The following is a 19,614-nucleotide window of genomic DNA, read 5'->3' as shown; positions in this document are numbered from 1 at the left end:
ATACATAATGTGTATCCCGCTACACAAAGGAAATTCATCCAATAGGAAATTTCGTTACGCGCTACGATGGTAACGCAGACCAATCCAAGTAGGCGTTATATCAATGAGGCGTCCACCGTAGAATAGGGCTACAACCGTACTCCGAATCGATCGAAACATTGTGTTCACATTTCACATCTAAGAAAGAGACCAAAGAGTTAATTTTTTTCATCTTCATGAAGGGCAGACTAACGAGTAAAAAATGTATAGGCCTACCTTGTAGAGTGAATTCATGAAAACAATATAGAGAACTGGCCTTCTGCGTTGCAAAACTAGGGGGACAAAAAAACCTGGAGGGAACAGAATTACCTGAAGGGGGCAGAATTAACGGGCCGGGGAGGACACTTTTACCTAGGTAATTCTGTCCCCCGGACACTTTTAACTGGGGACAGAATTACCGTCCACACCGGATAAAAAACAACTAGCGCCTTTCTTTTGTAAGAAATTGTTGCATGACGATAAAATACGGAGTGTCCTTCATAATTCACTCGTACCACCCGCCCGGCCCTGTTTGCAGGGCGGGGGGTACGAGCGAATCCTTCATACTGCAATAATGACGGGCTGCGAGGGCTACTTTTAGGGGTGTAATCTTTGGATGGAATTTTCTCCCCAAATTCATAAGATTATCCACCCAAATTTGAACAGAAAATTAAGGATGATGAAATAAGCTTTAATGATGTGATGGTGTCTCAAACACCTTGGATAGTTGTGAGTATTTTAAAGTAATTTTTGGAAGTGCGCGTAAGTATCACTGAGGTATATGGGAGTCGATTTACAGGACTGCAATCTAAATGGAAGTGTCCTATCTATATTGGGAGGGAGTCTCAGTTCCAGACTAGGGTCACAGTGGAATATATTTTTTTTCTGCGGGGCCTCTACGCTGACCTTTATCATACTCTCAGAGAATTTCAATTATTTGGGAAGATGGATTAATGATGTTTTGTCCTCAAAATAATCGACACGTAAATATCACATCGGGAGTGATGCCAACAAGTATTTTGTGAGACGAAATAATATAAATGACTTCTTGGGAGTCTTAAAAAAAACCCCAGGTCCCAGCTATTTAATAGACAGCAAATCTTTCAAATAACGAGATTACGTTGACTGCAGAAAAAACCAATAAAATATCAAGTCTATATATATCACATTTAGGTGATAAGTAAAATAGAGAACCAAAAGAACGAGGAATCCTGCTCCTTATTCCGATAAGACCCGATCAATCTCCGCGCTTTGGCCTTGCATTAAACGCGGAAAATAGCATTTATTTGGAAGACGAGACCACAGAGTGCTGCTTACATGCAGTTTTCTTCCGTAATTCGTTGGCAAAAGAACCCCACTTATTTTATTTCACCAGAGTACGGACGACCTTCGAAGAACCCCGGACCCGTACTTGAATGATGCCCAAAAAGTTTGCGTCTGGCTTGCGTCCGGTTTCATCCCGCCACATTTTACATTCCTGCCAATGCGCATGCGCGCGGAACGTCCTCGAAGTTTTCCCTCCTTTTTGGGGGACTTCACGTTTGCATGCAAGAGGGAATAATAATCACGTGACGTATTATCGATCAGCCCATTTCACCTGTTTCTAAAACCCTTTCAAGTTTGTTTAAATTACGTGTCACTGTTTGACATAACCGATGCTTGTATGCCGCGTGACCCGGATGCATGTTGAATAGCGAGGCGGATCTAAGGGGTCCTGTAGTGGACCCCCCAGACAGGGTTTTTTTTTTTTTCTCTTTCTAGTTTTACAGATATGCCATGTCTAAATAAGGTACTAGTACAGATAATCAGATAACCAAATAAGTGTAATCTGGGGCAACTGGGTAGGATTGCTGTTAATTGTCTTCCGGCTGTGCCAGGGTAGTGGAAAAGGGCGTTGCTTGCAGTGGCGTAAATCTGAGCCAGCGCGCGAGTGGGGGGGATGAGGAATGACCAAAATAAAAAATATTGCCCGGCCGTGGAAATTCGAAGGGGGGGGGGGGGGGCTGGGCACCACATTATAATGAGGGCGCTCTTAAGGAATCAATTATGTATACTCGCGCTTACATTTTTAAGCTTTTGTACTTTGTTTCTCCACTTTTCAGTGCTATTGAATGCATTTTAATCCTTGGGACGTTCGGTGAAAACCTCAAAATCCGCATTTGTTTTCTCATCACAAAAAAGTGTGGGGGATGATTCAATAGCCCATCCCCCTGTTCAGAAAGTGTGGGGGGCATATACTCCCCTCCCCTGGATTTACGCCCCTGGTTGCGATCGATGTCCAGGTGCCTAACCTAGTTTACTGTCAGGGATTTCCCCTTGAAATATTTCGGTTGGAACTGAGAGATTTTGCGGTGCGATTTCTCAGCAGGAGCACGTGTTAATATTTGTGTTTCATTGGTTGGGGAATCCACGGGGGATCTCTCTATAAGTTTCTCTGTTGTTTTTAAGAGGATACGAAATGCTTTTAATATCAACCGACACACGGGATATTAAATGTTTCCTGACATAAAAAAGTTGACCAGGCCAGCTCAAACTGGGTTGGGGTAACGGCGGTGGGTTGGATGGATCTGGTTGAAGGGGGGGGGGGGCAGGAGGGGGCAATCATGGGATTGGGTGTAATACCAGGGTGGGGTACGGCCACGGCATCTCTCTAACGCAACCGGGGTGTGGGCCACTGGGTAAATGGTGTGCGAGTACTAATCACTACATAATTGTACTGAAAAAAAAAATCTCAGGGTCAAAATTGTTGCCCCTTCCTTATTTTAATAAGTAAAAAATAGCAGGTAATGAAAGTCCCCATTGAGTTACAATACACAGCATGTATTGATTAAACTCACGTAAAGGTCGCAGAAAGCTTCTCCAAAATGTAATCATTGATAAGCTTGCTCAACTTGAATGGAAATGGATAAATCGGCCCAAAAAAGTAAGTATGCATTAATTATATTATTGTATAAGGCTTGCTAGCTATTAAGCATGGATAACCTTTATTGCATGCGTTTGCATGTATACAATAACCTATTACAAAATGTTTTTTAACAAGCAATGCATGTATCGCTTGTATACTTATGCACTAATGCAGGTCACGGAGTCGGGCATCAATAGTTATATTTGTACGCATGGAGGAAGGAAAATGCATTACGCAAGTTATTTCATGCTCACCAAATGAAAACTGAATTGCACCTGTGCACAGAATCTGCATATAAATTATTATTGAAATCCCGCAATAAGGATTACGACTGGCCAAGTTTCCCCCGAAAAGGCCACCGCGCCGCGCCATGGAAGCCGGATCTGTTCTCCGTTTATCAATTACAAAGCCGACAGGGATGCACGCGGGGATTCCCCTTCTTACCTGTGTGACCGCAGTGACCTTTGGAAGCGCATAACCCCGACGTCTCTTGTACTTTAAAAGCGGTGCTTACTCTCGGCACCACTCTACTCGGCTGTTCCAATATGAACGTGTACAACTTTACGGACATTAGTAGTAGTACGGTGAGATATTGACTCAGTTCGGTCAATATCCGCACATTCAACTCATTTGTTATCAGAGGAATTCTTCATTTTATCGCAAGATTTGATCTTCATGTTGTTACCCAAGCTGAGATACAGGTAAGGTAGGGTTAGATTTCTATGCGAGCCTGTTTGATTTTGAATGTAGTTCTTTAACTTTAGTCATGTTATTGTTAGTGTTAAAACTTAGTTAAAACTTAGTTAAAACGAACTAGGCGCGGCGGCTAGGCTTTGGCCGCCGGCCGAGTTCGCTCCTATTTCAACTTTTGAACCGCTGATTGCATCAGCGGTTCAAAAGTTGAAACGTGGAGCGGACATCAGTGGGACAAATACGGGGGAAAGCCAATTGTTTCAAGTAAGGATACCGTATAGTTGTCTACAGTAACCGTTACAAATAGCCTAGGCCTAGTCTTCTATTGTTCTAGGAGTAGGAAGGAGGTGAAACTGAAAACAGCCTTGTTTTGGGGTTAACTTGTTTGTGGGAAAAAACATGAAGAATGTTGCAACCTGATGCCACTTTTTTTCTTTTCATATATCATCTCAATAAGGTCAGCCATTTCAAAAATGTCGAAAAGACATGAATCTGGGGAAAGATTCCCATGTGTGGCCATCACTTTTCACCCTGTGCACAAACCGTATGACTATGACTGGTCTAAAAATTTCTAAGTGTTTTCTCAGTAAACACTTAAATATTTTCCCTGCTAAATTTGACTTGTTAGGACTTTCTGATGGCTGATAGGTCACTAAAGGGGAAAATTAGTGATGTCCAGATATGGGAATCAGTTTTGTTAATGTTATGAAATATTTCGAAATTTTTCTTGACTCTCGATAGACTTTGGGCACAAGTGGCGACATTCTTTCCTGTTTGTGTATAACTCAAAGGGGCACTAGGTCCTGAAATCCCTGAAAATTTCATGTTTTGGATTGTTTATTATCCTATTTTAAACATTTGATTGAAAGGAAACCAACCTAATGTCTTATGGTTCCCGAGAAAAGACCAAAAAAACCTTTCAAAAAACATGCTAAATGCAACAAACTGCAACAGTGAATACTCTTGTATTGCCTTGGCACTTTTTACCACTGTTGCATTTTGTTGCATATTGCTACTCGGTTTACTCCAACTGCAACGCAACAAGGAGTGTTGAGCAGCATTTCGGCAGATGCAGATGTTGCATTTAGCAGGGTTAGGGATAATTATAAAGTCCATTAGGAAAGAATGTTGTATCCTGACACCATTTTGATGGATTAGTTACTTTTAGGACATCTTCCTGTGTAAGAGAATAAAAATGCATTCTTGCTTTGAACTCCCCTAAACACCCGGAAAAAGCCAGATTTAATTTTTCTTTCATATTCATGGCTCTGAAGGATTTTTTTTTTAAAGGGAAGTAAAGTTCAAGAACGTTAAGGAGAACGGTTGACAACAGATGCATGGCTATAGTCGACTTCCGTAAAAAGAAAGTCCATGCCCTTTTAAACAAAATTTGAACTGTTTCTCTGAAAAACTGTGCGACACAGTCTCAAATTCAGTTTACCCAACATTCATGAACATGTACTTCATGATGGTACAAAGAGGTTGGGTCAGAATACTACATTCTACCCATGCCATTTTTGTATTAACAAAGTACCTCAGATATGTATATCACTGCATGTGTAGCAACAACATTGTTCAATCAAATTAGGTTTTACCCTTCACCGACGTTTAAACACTATATACTCAGTGTGTTACCTCCCGAGTGAAAGTTGGAAAAAATCACTCAGGTGGGACTCGAACCCACGACCTCCTGCTTTCTAGTGCAAATGTCTTACCACTCGACAACCGAGCTAACAGGATCGGTTGGCTGGTTCGAATCAAAACCTACTTTGATTTATATCACCCCGACGCAAAATTCCATCTTATAAACATTGTTCAAGTCATCATGCAGTTAGTTACATTTCAAAGTTTCTTCCAACTTGAAAGCCTGTATCATTTCAACTTGAAGGCAGTCGTTTACCTGGCTTACTGCATGAATTGTATGCCCAAAATGAACAGTGCCTTAGTAAAAGTTGACTCTAAGCCGAAGGTCGTCAACCGTGGTTTCTCTAACAATAGCATGACATGTCAACATTATTTTATCGTCACTGTTAAGTTAATTTTCAGAACTTCTCAAACACAACCAAAATCAGTTTTGATGTGTCACACTGAATCCTAGCTAGGGTTACCAACATCACCTGGGGCCGTCCCAATTGAAGTGTTCCGGATGGAACACTTTACTTTGGGACGGTCCCAGCTTCAGTTGGGACCGCCCCAACTAATGTTTAGCCAATGGTTTGGTTCGGGCGTAACAACTGTCATTGGATCAGTCCCATAGAGTTATATTTAAAATACTAGAGAAGGGACTCCTTATATTAGGCGTACAAGCAGACGTGCCGACATAGACGTGCGACGGACATCCTTTAGATGGGCAAAAACTGCATAGATTTATAATTAGAACACGGTACAATTGTGAACTACCCAGATGTGCCCACTTAAGCACGTACGTACAAACATGCAAAGAGCTATAGAAAGAATTCAAAAGTTGCCCAAAGGAATGTCCAGTTCGGCACTCGCGCATATAACTAGTAGTACGCTCTTTAGTTTTTAAATATAACTCTATGATATCAGACCAACCTATTTAAGTGTTCTGGAATCCCGATGGAACACTTTACTTGGGACGGTCCCAACTTTGGCCGATGGTCTGATTGGGGCGTAACAACTCCAACCGGATCAAACCACAGGTCTAATCTAAGTGTTCCGGATGGAACTCTTCAATTGGGACGGTCCCGGCTTCAGTCGGGACCGTCCCAACTAAAGTTTGGACGAGGGTCTGGTTGGGGTGCAACACTTGTAACTGGATCAAACCAAAGGTCCAATTTAAGGGTTCCATCCAAATTGGGATGGTCCCAGCTCAGTCGGTACTGTCCCGACTAAAGTTTAGCTGATGGTCTGGCTGGGGTGCAACATGTAACCGGATCAAACCAAAGGTCTAATTTAAGTGTTCCGGATGGAAGACTTAAATTGGGACAATCCCAGTTCAGTCGGGACCACCCCAACGAAATATTGGCCGATGGTCTGGTTGGGGTGCAACACTTGTAACTGGATCAGACCAAAAGTCCAATTTAAGAGTTCTATCCAAATTGGGACGGTCCCAGCTCAGTCGGCACTGTCCCGACTAAAGTTTGGCCGATGGTCTGGTTGGGGCGCAACATAAACTGGATCAAACCAAAGGTCTAATCTAAATGTTCCGGATGGAACTCTTAAATTGGGACGGTCCCAGCTTCAGTCGGGACCGCCCCAATTAAAGTTTGGTTAATGGTCTGGTTGGGGCGCAACAACTCTAACCGGATCAAACCAAAGGCTCACAGGGCTATTACAGTACACAGATAATGAAAAGAAGAATACATTTTACACACTGCATTTCAATGCGTAAGGTGGTTAACTTCAAAATCAACCACGCATTCATGTCAGCTTGAAGCATGAAACTGTGCAAGTGACTGCCCTTAACATTTTTAAAGGTACAGTCCATCATTTGTAATTTGTAAAAGCAACAAACATGCTCAAAATCTAGTGAAGGATGCTGAACGTAACCTGATGAAGGTTCAGCTCAGCTTCAGCTGTATATTCTACGAAAAATAACATTCTAGGATCTCGATTTCAAATCAAAAGTTGCTGAATCATATTTTGAGTTGGGCCTGAATTCAGCGTCCGAGACACGTTCTCACTGAGCCGATTGCAGCAACGCAATGTCGCACACTGACCCGACGAATTACGGTACATAGCAACCGTGTGTGCGCTTGCGTCGTGTGCATCGCCAAATAAACAAACGAACTACTAACGGAAATTTCCAACGATGTGCCTTTAGACGCACTGTTGGAAAGGCCTTCTTTCGTTGATTTCTTCAAAATGACAGCTTGCCAGAAAGAATAATTTCACAGGGAGTTTAGTCCCCTCACTGTCAACCAAGTATGTTTTTCAACAATAATTATGTCAGTTACTTTTTGGATAGCTGCAAATGATGGACTGTACCTTTAACATTTTGGGAATATCTCACCTTTGTACAGAAATCCAGATGTAGTGTTTTATTAAATTTGCAACCTCATTGTATTTAGTTACATTCTCCAAGCAGCTAAAGTTACCGTTAGTGCTTCACACGGGCAGGCCCAGCTGTTAGCAGAGAAAGGTTTTCAGAGAATGATTAGTTCAAATTAAACTACAGACTAAACAACACTTTAATGTCTAAGGCTTTGACTTAGTTTGAAGAAAAGTATTCTTAGAACACAATTTGGTCTGTAGTAAATTGAAGTAGTGATAAGTAGTAAATTGTGAATTGTGAGGTACTAAATTGTGTGGTGTTTTTTTTGGTTTGTCAGATGAGTTTCTTGATTGATGCATGTAGAAGCGGCACTTTTTGAGCGGAGTTTTTTTCTGCTTCCTCCTTGATCTTAGGGTGGAGTTGAGTGACTGGGTCGAAGCAAGTGCTTGGTATCACATCCTGGTTGTGTTATTGGGAAAAGGGCTTAGTCAAGGGTCCGTTGGCCTCCATTAAACTCCGACACCGGATCCGGCATACATGAGATCAAGATTCATGAGCATTTGTCAGAGAAACATAAGACAAGTTGGCATTCCATACACTACATGAAAGTTTGATTATAGTTCAAAGTACGGCGACTTGCCTTTTAACCCTTGGGACATTTGTTATTAAGCTGAGCTCAAAACTGTTTGAAATAAGAGGGGGGAGGGGAGGAGTTGGAATTCTAACCACTTTCTTAAGACAGAGTTGTAATTACAGCCTCACTTATTTAGGTGTTAAGACTTAAGTGAATTTGTGTTTTTCTAAAAACGGATGTTCAAAGAACATTTGCACTGATATTCTGCGACCGAGATTGCATTGATGCAATATTTGATAAAAAGCAGTTATGACAAAGATGAATACTACATGTATAGTCGAGGCATTAGTCTTCTGTGTTAATGACAAACATAGATGATGTAGTTATTAATAAACTTACGAAGGGCCAAATAGATGAATATAAATGATAATGATTCAGGAACTAGTCTGTAAAAAAAGTGCCCTTTACAACATAATGCAAGTTAATTGAGACGCTGTACTAGATAACAATAGAGCATCTGGATTTTTGCTTAACATTTTGAAGTTTAAAAACTGCCTTTTACATACATGTACCGGTACATGTAAGTCTTAAAAAATATTTGCTTTGCAGAATTGAAATCCATGGAGGAAGTTGATGGTGTTTTTTTTTTTTTAAGCTGACCACAAATATGTAATGATAGAAACAAAAAGATGTAAGGAAATGGAATGATTTGAAAAAAAAAAGTCAACACAATCAACCTCAACATTACTTGTGGGACTCCCCCTGTTTTTCTTGGTTTTAGTTTTGTTGATTAAGTCTCAGTGTACTGAGGCACAGCTTGCTACCTTAAAAGGGAAGCTACCGGTCCAGTGTAAATTGGCAATTTGTATTTTCCTTATGTTCATGTGCATGTATGGTTATTTCTTCAATAATATTAGGAACAGCTCTCCTGTTCCGAGATTTGTACAGCCCAAGTTTTTCTTTTTAATTATCAGCTGATTCAACTGGTGAGTTTGGGGAAAGTCCTATCGGTACCATTTAAGTAAAATACGAAAAGGTGTTATGAGTTATGAGTATAAAGTTATGAGTATAAACAGAGGAAAAGGGAAGAGGAACAATAGAAAATCCTTGTTTTACACCATAAACAAATCTGGGTGTTCATGAGTTGCTCGACCGCAAAGTGGGCGACAGGCGGGACCACGAAGCGGGCGGAAGGCGGGGAAGCTGCCTCTCTCCCATAGGGCGAGGGGGTCTACCCGATGTTCCCCAATACTGGTACCTGTACATGTATGTTCCCCAATACCGATGTTCCCTAAATCCTTGGGATTAGGGTTAGGGTGAGGGTTAGGGTTAGGGTTAGGGTTAGGGTTTGGGTTGGGGAACTTCAGTATTGGGGAATATAGGTACAGGTGTTGGGGAACATAGGTATTGGGGAACATAGGTACATGAGGGGGAGGCGAATCATTGTTAAAATATAAATTTCAAAATTTCAAGTCTCATATCGTAACTTATAACTTCTTAGTAAATTCTTATTCTGTGACTTGTTCTGTGATAATTACTCGTGTAACTTCCTCATAGTTCCAAGGAAAATTCAATATTTGTTGATGGAAACTTGAATTTGACTAGAAAGTAAAAAAAAAAAAAATTACAAAACGCAAGTCATTGCGTGTCTCATATAATGTTAGATTTGCAGTGCAAATCTTTGGGCAATTTGGGCAAAAACTTCCTGCACATAATTTTGCCAGCTGCCTGGTAACTCGTGTTGACAATGCACACCATTTAGTTCATTTCATTTACCGTCATTCAGTTCATAACCGATTTCGACACGTAAGCTTCGTTAACAAATTTCAGGTGGAGCCCGTTTATTTTTCCTTTGTAGGTGTTCCTTTAAATAGTAACAAATGCACATTATTACACAAATGTGTTCAGTTTGAGTGGACGAGTACTAAACAGTTTTTATTTGATCTTAGTTCATTTTTTTCTAGACCTCAAGCTGTTTGTGTGATTCGTTTTCCGCCCACGTACTTAGTCCTTGAAAAGTTGACCTTTTGTTAATTTTTTTGGGAAGCCCCGCTTTGTAAGTTTACCCATGCATTTTACAATTCCTTAGTAACTACGGGGTAGCTTTTGATGGAGATTTTTTGTCCACACCCATTAGCCGTTCCCAACACCCACACAATTTTGCAGCCTGTGATTTTATTGACATACTTAACAATTTGAAAGTCATCGTTTGGTAGCACCTAGTTACTGACTATTCAAATCTGTTAAACATATTTGTGTACTTTTTGATTGCCCTCATTGACACTGCATATTTCAGGCGGGCTCATGTGTTTGTTGTTGTGGGTGTTCCTTCATAGCAACTACAAATGTACAACTAAGAATGTTATATAACTTGAAACTTTGAGTGCTGATTCATATTGCTTGTTATCACCTACATGTACACATGTAAATCCGCTTTTATTCATCACAAGCTACTTGCACCAGCAGATTGAGTTATCTTTAAAACTCACAAATACAGAGTAAGTTTAACAAAGTTGAATGAAAAGTTACCCATTGTGACGCTAGAACTACTGTACTCGTACTTTATAGGGAGGTATTGCAGAATGGAACCTTATTGATTTACATGCGTTAGTATTCTTCTTATAATTCATTAGTTATTTCTTGGAATGAAACCAAGGATGTCTCAAAAGCGCCGTGAGCACTATAGCTCACAAGTCCGAAGAAACCTGTAGAGAGGAAACAATGAGAACAAACTACAGTTTTAGAGGTGGGAGGAAAACCCCAGAAGAATATTCTAGGGGAAACCCACGGAATTCAGGTACCGGTAGGGACTGAAAACTCTTTCCACATGTTGAGTAGGGCAGGAATCGAACCCGGGCCGTAGAGGTGGAAGGCGAGGAAAGAACCACTGTGCCAACCTGACTCCCCAATATATTATTATTGGATTAACCCTTACTCTCTGAGGGTAGTTTACTGCATGTCAGTTGGTTATGCCAATGCCCTCCAGCTGCAGTTTATTGGAGGATACTTTGATGTAGCAGTGAAGGCTCCAATTGGCAGGAGTTGGAGGCCCTGGAGGGTGCCTGATACTGACCAGCTGGGGGCACTCACTTTGTTATCAGAGGACTCTCATTGTTCTCTGTGGCATGTATTGGAGTGCCTGTCCAGTTACCCTTGAAATGACATGGCAGATATTGGAGGGCCATGCAAAAAACATAGGTGATTTTCTTGAGGCACATATTGGCATGCGTTGGAGGGTCAAGTAGGGTAAGGGTTAAAGTAAAATGCTGGACAAATCTTTACCTATACAGTACTGACCAGTAAAGATTGAGCCTACATGTAATTCACACTTCATCTTCAGTTACATGTAAAATCATGCATGGTTCATGACCATTTTAAAATTTTGAACACAAAAATAAAGTACAATATGTACAATAGTTTTGCAAACCCGTTTTCTTCAGTGTGCGCAAGTGGTGTTAAGATGCTGAGTAGCAGATTATTCTGCCACCCACATGAAGTGCAGAAATAATCTATGTTATTCAAATGGCAGGAGCCCCCCCCCCCAACCCGGCACTGACCAAGATTTTCTAAAATAATGCCATTTTTTTCACTAGAGAGAGCCCTTCCACCCCCCCCCCGGCACACCCTCCGCCCCCTGGCTGTAACCTCTGTTGATCCACCCTCGATATATGTAGAGGAAGTACCGACCTATTTACAAATGAATCACATTGTTTTGAAATGACTTCTCTTCTCTCTGTTAGTTTCACTCTTCAGCACTGCGCCATCTCCAGCTTAAAAAGTCCTGATTTTCACTCAGAAAACTTTAATACACTCTGTATTGATCAATCTGTTGTTTGAAATCGACACCCTTTATCTCATGTTATCTTTTCTTTTCAAAGAAATCATGCATAAAGATTAGATTACAACAAATCACACATTAATCCTTTGGAATTTGTAATCCTTTACAATCATGATGAGGCTGAGGTATCGAATATTCGATCATCATTTCTTAAATTTCTTCTAAATCTGTCAAATATATCTACCATTCCCCTACCTCGGAAAAAAAATACATTGTTATGCATGATGTTCTTCGTATTGTTTTTTTCAAAAGCTCTTTTGTTAATTTTTGACAAGTAACTGCTGATCTGTGGCCGGTTTAGTCAAGGGCATGTAAAACTTGAACACTGCATTTTGAATATTTGTTACAATAATCAAATAGGCCTACTAAATTTATTCCAAAATGCACTGCACTCACTACGCGTGAATTTTGGGATGTAAATTTGTACGATTTCATTTTTCTTGAGTGAGATTTGTTAGATTTTTGTAATACTCCTGACTTTCTAAGTATGTAGGGCCTATGAGTTGTGGAACTAAAGTTAAGACTTTTTTTTTTAAATTTCAAAGGGGGAGGACAGTTTTTGTGTACATGCAGAGCTGTTAAAGTGTATAATGTTTGAATTTCTTTTCTAAACCAGGAACTGGTTGGTATATTATTGTTGTTTGTTTGTTTCTTCTTTTTTCCATCAACAATGCAGGCATTCTAATGTAGTGACTTATGAAGAATGTCAAAGACATCAGAACAATGTAACAAAATCCTTCTTTGTAAAAAAAATGGGATTTTTTCCCCTTTTTCTTTCTAAAAGAAAAAAATCCGGGTGTTGAGAAATGACAGACATAAAAGAGGGAACTTTATTTTTAAGGTGCCAAGATATTCCCTGTAACCAACAACCCGTATTTCGCTGGAATCCTGCCAAGTGCAACGATAATCAGCCATGGAGGGGCAAATGCACCTGAAACCAGTAAAATACCACAGAATTTTAAGCCAGTTTGGTATTTCAACTGGGCACACGGCCACGCGCACAATGAAATGGGTCATAGGTCGATGTTCGGGATAATCGAACACTCATCGAAGGCACATGAACACGCAAGGAGACAACAACGAGACGCTCGCACATTTAATGAACAGAATGGGCATTCGCGTAAAGCCTGGTTCATACTCGGCGCGAAAGCGAACGCGAATTTGTGACGTCTCGGCAAGTATTCGCGCTGCGAATTCGCAAAAGTTGAACACATTTCAACTCGGGCAAATTTCGCAGCGAATGTTTCCTGAAGTCAAATTCGCTTCGCATTCACATTCGCATGTAGTATGAATCAGGCTGAACATTTTTGTCAACGATTTTATCCCAATTACCTTTGACCTGGACTGCTTCATCAAGACACCGAACTGGCTTATTATAATGAAATTGACTGAAGCGGGATTAGAACCCGCAACATTTGGATAACCGTACCAGAGGCCGCAGGTTGAAATCCAGCCAGCTTCTTTGATCAACTTTACAATTAATTATGTGCACCCTACATGTACGCACTAAGTACATGACGTTTCCTCTGTATTTTATTTGAGCTACAGCAGTTACAGAACTTTTGGTCGCTGCTAAAATGGACCCAGGTCCACAAAGAACTTTTTGCTGTTTCATTTCACACTTACATGCAGTCAGCAAATCAGGGTCGAGGTCAGCAATCTATATAAGTTTAATATCCGTGTTTGTGAATTTCATTGAAAAGAAAGCTATTTACTTTTTCTTTTCAGGAAAGCAGGTTTACCTAAATCAACACCAATCAGATAGAGTTGGTTGAATTCATGTCAATTACTTTCTGTTACGCTTCGACAAAATTGTGTTCCCTCCCCCCCCCCCCCCTGTTTTGATAAACTTTTACGGTACTGTAAGTTGTGTGGGCAACTCTGAAGGTCAGAGGATCTTGTTCTATAACAATGAAAATGTGTAGAGTGAGGCCAAATCCATCACTTGACCTAAGTACGCTCATAACTGTTTGCTGACTTTGCTCATAACAAATGCATCTCTTGAAAAACTCTGGTATTTTTTTCCTGCGTTGTAACTACATGTACATTTATTATGGTACTGCATATTTGTGTAAAAATCCTATCCTTTTTCACCAGGCCATCGGTGTTTTTCTTGGTGTTTCAACAAATTCAAGAAGTAAACTTGTCTAATAAATAATGGGTTTCATACCTCCTGTTTTCATGGAGATGGCGAGATGTACCCAAGTAGGCTGTGCGAAGAATGGACACTGTGAACAATGGTTTTCCTAGGCTTTGCATAAGTACACTGCGGAGCTACAAGTATTGAAAGGAATCAAATAGACCCCTCTCACAGACAGCCATCTTGGTAGGCAACTTACAAACTTATTCAATGCCATCAGGTACGAGTGTGCGCAGTGTGCAAAATGTTCTAAACACGCAAATTGCTTGAAATTTCTTTGAAATACAGCGCAGCCGAAGGGCGTCACGCAAATTTGACTCCCATAATGCCGATGCATGTGACAATGAAATCTGTAGGTATAAGTGACATCATTTGCGAGATATCTATTTATGGGTATTCACTATTTGCATGCATTCCCTTTCTTCTACTGACACTGCATCAATTTTGTTTTCTTCTTTCTTCATTTAGCCCCTTTTCTCGCCACCTGATGATGAGGCGGACATGATGCGTAACTCTGACTCAACCATGACAACCTTGGTGTCTTCCCATGATTCATAGTACAAGAGCTCTTCGAGGCTGTAGCTTCATTTGTGGAATGCAGGTGGATTCAGAAAAACTCTGACCGTGACAAGCTGGTACGATTGCGTAGACTTCCCAGTGGACTTAACTCCTGCATAATAAGGTAACTGGCAATTCTTATTACATGTATTTAGCCCTAAAGGGAAGATACAACATTTGCAAACATCAAAAAACAAAATGATCAATTTACCATGAAATTCTTTACTGGACTGTTAGGGAATGACAGTCTAACGCATCCAGTACAATCATGGCTCCTGGTGCGCTGACATTTTTAAGTAAAGTGGTATTTTTGTATCAATTTCCAACGCTGGTCAGCCGACCAGCATTAGAGATAACTGGCTTTTTTTCAAAAACTGCCCCTACTTTTTCCTATTTAGTTATTTCACGAAACTTGGCGTCTAAACATCCTGGACAAAGATAGTAACAGCATTTACGACAGCTGTTTGTGTATGATGTTCTTCGTTCATGAAACAGTCATTGAATCACCCGCCATTTTGAAAATATTTTTGTCTGACTTTCTTGGAATCGTGTGGCAGCTCCAAAAACTCTGTCACGAGTAAAAATACCAATTCTTTTATTTCAAACACAAAGCCTGTAAGTGCATGTCTTGTATCAAAATTGATCAGGTGTACAATTAACAGGCTCCACAACGATCACGATTTGCTGGTAAAATTGGTCATTTTCAGTCGCTACATCACAACTTACGCACCACCTAAATTGACTGCGCAATTTAAGCCATAATTGATTGTGCTATTAGTTGGGGACTTACGCACTATGAATATTTCGTGAAATTGGCATAACTGAAATGTTGCAGAACGTGAAATGTTGCGCAACTTGCGCAATAAATTGTGGACTTATGCCAGTGAGTACAGTTTTGTGAAATCCGCTACTGGTACCTTTGATATAGTGTACATTGTGGCAAACATGGCCATTGACATCACTGATCAGCTGCACATTGTAACTTGCTTATATACATGTATATGACCTTGACTTAGTGACAGACATAAGTTTATGAAAAACTGAGGGAAAAATCATAAATTAAAGACTCTAAACTAACTCAAGCTGGTTGTTGGAAAGTGTGAATGGATTTTATAGATCTTGTTTTCTCCTGTACTTACAGACTACAGTTGCTTTTGAGGTTTTTTGTCAAAAAAGAATTGAACAAATTGGACACTTAATTATAACAGCTCTATTGCATTAAATTTTGATTTTGAATTTTAGCTGGCTAATTTATGGAGAATCTCTTCCTCCATGACTGTTCCAAAGTGTTATCTCTAGGTCTGCAGAATATTCAGTATTTACAAAGGAAACCCATAAACTTCAATCAAAGTTTGTCAATCATCATTCGATGTGGAGCCATGCACCTGTAATACACACACTCTGTGGCGAGCCTCATGAATATTAATGAATCAACTGTAAGGGAACCACATGGGGAATCCCCTTCTGTCATAGTGGACTGTACCATTGTTCCTCAAGAGGTAGGGACTGTCCCTCTGTGTAGTGAAGCAACTTTATGTTAACTAATTATGTGGCCTTCAATTAGTGGTTCCTAATCATAGGCATTTTGCTCTGCGTTGAAAGACAAACCAGCATTATTGTGTATTTGTTAGTTAGTGGAGTAGTTGATGATTGCTCACGGGCTTCGCTGGTAATTTGGAGTCATTTTTGACAAGTTTTTATCCCATATTAACAGTGCCTGTTGAGGCCTCCTAGTCGCACAATCAGTGCTGAGTTCGTTGGATTAGAATCTTTGAGGTGTATGCATTGTACCGCTCATGCCCTCTGCATCCGCCAGGAGAAGATATCCGTTACGGAAATTTACATGCATACATTGTATGCGTCGACAAAGTCGGACACCTCCCTAAAACGCCCGCTTTGACCCCCGCATTTGAATCTTGTTGCTGGATCGGTCTGGACGGCGATGCACAAGGGCTATCGTGAGCATTTGCAGTTTGTTTTCAGGTAAGAGCAATTATTTTATGTAGCCATATCTGCAGGTATTGATGAGTTATGTCAAAACTCTCAAAACACAATTAATGCCAACGAGTATACTCTTCAATAAATGATTGTATTGACAGGGTTGTAATGGCGTCAGTCAGATGTCCTTATCAGTCCATCTCAAGCAGTCCAATCTCAAGTCAAGTCACAAGCTTTTCAAATGAACTCGGACAAACGCAGTCGTTTGTCCTCGGTCATCTCCTGTTGCTTGTGAGTTGTGACCAGACTTTTTGCAAGATTACTGAACTGTCTACAAGTCTGGGTTTTTTCCTTCATATCTACTAAAATGAGGCCCAAAATTTGTCAAAAGCAAGTTGAACCAGCACATTGTTCATCAGTGAGTTGCTGTGCAGAAAAAAAAATCATATTCCTTAATTTTGTTTGCCTTCAAATTTGTAGTACAATATCTTTACTGTGTGTTTACAAATTACAAACAATCAACATCCTGTTATGACAGGGGCTGTTATAATGCAGCTTGCCTGCATGGATGCCTCAGGAATGTGTTGGAAAATTACCAATTTAGAGAGACCACAGTTACCAAAAATTTCGTGGTTGAGGTGCCAAGTGAACTGATATTGATCTGTACCGTACGGTTCTGGAGGTGAGGGAAGTGAATTTTGATGTCATCGTGCTGTAGAATATTATCTAGCTTTGACTAACTCTAACATACCTGAATCCATCAAAATCCACACCCCTGTTTTGGAGTATTTCGGCGGATTCGGGATGCCTCCATATTGAACAAATTGGGGGATTTTGATGGATTCAGGACAGTAAGCCTAGCGGTACTGCAGGATTTTGATGGATTCAGGATACCTCCATATTGAGCAGTTGGGGGACTTTGATGAATTCAGGATCTCAGCAGTTAATAACTCCTTTGCTATATGTTTTGTGTGTCTGAGGTACCGGTATATGTTCTACACTGGTGGATTCTGATGGACTCAGGACACCAACATTTTTGTTGCATGAAAAAATTGATGGATTTTGGGGGATTCAGGATGCTTTTTAGTAAAAATAACCAAGGGGTTAGGGTTAAAGAAGAAACATATCAGTCACATACATGTAAGTTTGAGTGACATTGTTGACATCAGACTCTTTCTGTTGTTTTTTGTGTGGGATTTCCCGGTTATCTTCTACAAACAAGTTGGTTGTATATTGGGGTTTCTCTTTGACGTGTGGTTTCCTGAAGGGAATAATAATAGGAGGAACACGCGACCGTACTTTTCTGCATACTAGGAATTGGAGCAAGGAAGGAAGGCAAAAATCTGTGCCAAAGCATTTGGACTGTCCCAAAGTTTTTCTTTCAACTATTCCTTCCGCTGTGGTGAAACCAAGGTTGAATTTCTGTCATATTTTTATATCATTCCTTTTCTCTATTTCAACAAGGAAGGTGGTTCTGTCATTTTTTTTTTTTTAGAATAGAGCGGAAGGGAATATTTTGGATGAGTGTTATCAATTTTAGGGCTTATTTCTTAACTTCGAAAGAAATTAGGAAATCAATGAGATATTACTTAGAAATGTTAATATCAACATGGAAAATTGGAGATGTGAGGGGAAGGGATGCACCAAGTTTTTCTTTCATTTTTTTTCTAAACATTTGAGGTTGTTATGTTAACTCCATTATTCTGATGTCCACATGCAATAGGAAAATTTTTGATGTTTGAAAATTCAGTGACAGACTTGTCAATGGTTTGGCTATACTTGTACTTCATACACAATCACAATGAGAAGGGACAGTAGATGAGGCTGTGGATTGGTTGAAATGGGTTGAGATTAACCCTTACCTTCCTGAATCCATCAAAATCCATACCCCTGTTTCGGAGAATTTTGGGCGGATTCAAGATACCTCCATTATTGAAAACTGGGGAAATGTTGATGGATTCCGGTGGCACAGCAGGGGAATTTTGATGGATTTGAGGATTGTAAGCCTAGCAGTACTGCAGGATTTTGATGGATTCAGGATACCGGTACCTCCATACTGAGCAGTCACCAACTCCAACATTTTTGGCGTGACATAATTGGTGGATTTTGGCGGATTCAATCGATACTTTCTAGTAAAGATACCGAAGGCTTAGGGTTAATTAAAGTTACGGTTTTGTTCAAATGCATGAATGCATTAGGATGAAGATTAATGCTCTTCTCTGAACTATAATAAATTCCGCTTTGGAGAAAGATTGGAGCCCATACATGCCTCTCCTATTCCTTGGCCACATATTTACCCATTCCCCTTGTGATTCTGAACTCCACCAAAAACTAAACTTCAACAATTGGAATTTCGTCTGAGCAATGAGAAAGCAATTTCAACGCACCGACAAAAAGAAACCCCCCTGTGATTTTGGCCATTGTCTATTCCGACCAAACGTCACAGGTCGACAACTGAAGTGATGTCATAGTATTGATTCAGTAGGGCATGTCATTGGACAGACCCAGAACTGAATTTTAACTTCCTGGTGTACATGTACGTGTACGTGTACAATGTACATGTAGAGCGCTGGGATAATAAATAGGCAGAATGATGTATATATCGTGGTGATAATGGTGACAGCGTGCAGTACCAGCAGGGTCGCAAGATCGGTAAATATTGGTTTATTTTCTTGAGTCTGTATTTGAGCTTGCCAGGGGCAGTTCTCCGAGTCTTAGCTTCAGAGTGAAATTGCGGATTTGATCCTCAGGCAGGGTTCATGTGCACGATGCAAACTGTAAGTTTCTTATTATTTTCGTTTACAATTGTGAGCTACAATCTTTGACTTTTGTACAAATACAGTATGTTATATAACATGTCTAAATGCACTCTATGCACAAGATAAAGGGCAACATTTCACGGAGATGTTGCGCACAGAATTTTGCTAAGCATTGAAAATATCTGCTAAGCCGAAACAGGACACCGGCTAAAATATCATACAATGTATATTGC

The 19,614-nt window shown here is 40.3% G+C and overlaps 1 protein-coding gene across 5 annotated transcripts in view; it reads left to right on the top strand.

Moving 5' to 3' along the window:
- The first annotated feature begins 3,489 nt into the window (after positions 1–3,489).
- Positions 3,490–19,614, top strand: part of LOC119719177 (ankyrin repeat domain-containing protein 31-like) — a 36,886-nt gene continuing 20,761 nt past the window's right edge. Inside the window, exons 1-3 of one of the 5 annotated variants that reach the window (XM_038188534.1) lie at positions 3,490–3,624; positions 14,595–14,808; positions 16,399–16,667. The gene's annotated coding sequence lies outside the window, so the exon portion shown is untranslated. Of the gene's footprint in view, positions 3,625–14,594; positions 14,809–16,220; positions 16,668–19,185; positions 19,275–19,311; positions 19,400–19,614 lie in introns of those variants that run through there. The other 4 variants (XM_038188529.1, XM_038188530.1, XM_038188533.1 and 1 more) reach the window with 4 other exon arrangements.

The sequence above is a fragment of the Patiria miniata genome, unplaced genomic scaffold (genome assembly GCF_015706575.1).
Source record: "Patiria miniata isolate m_02_andy unplaced genomic scaffold, ASM1570657v1 HiC_scaffold_8, whole genome shotgun sequence".
Classification (NCBI taxonomy): domain Eukaryota; kingdom Metazoa; phylum Echinodermata; class Asteroidea; order Valvatida; family Asterinidae; genus Patiria; species Patiria miniata.
Note: the sequence above shows the minus strand (reverse complement) of the source record. Positions and strands in the feature narration are given on the sequence as shown.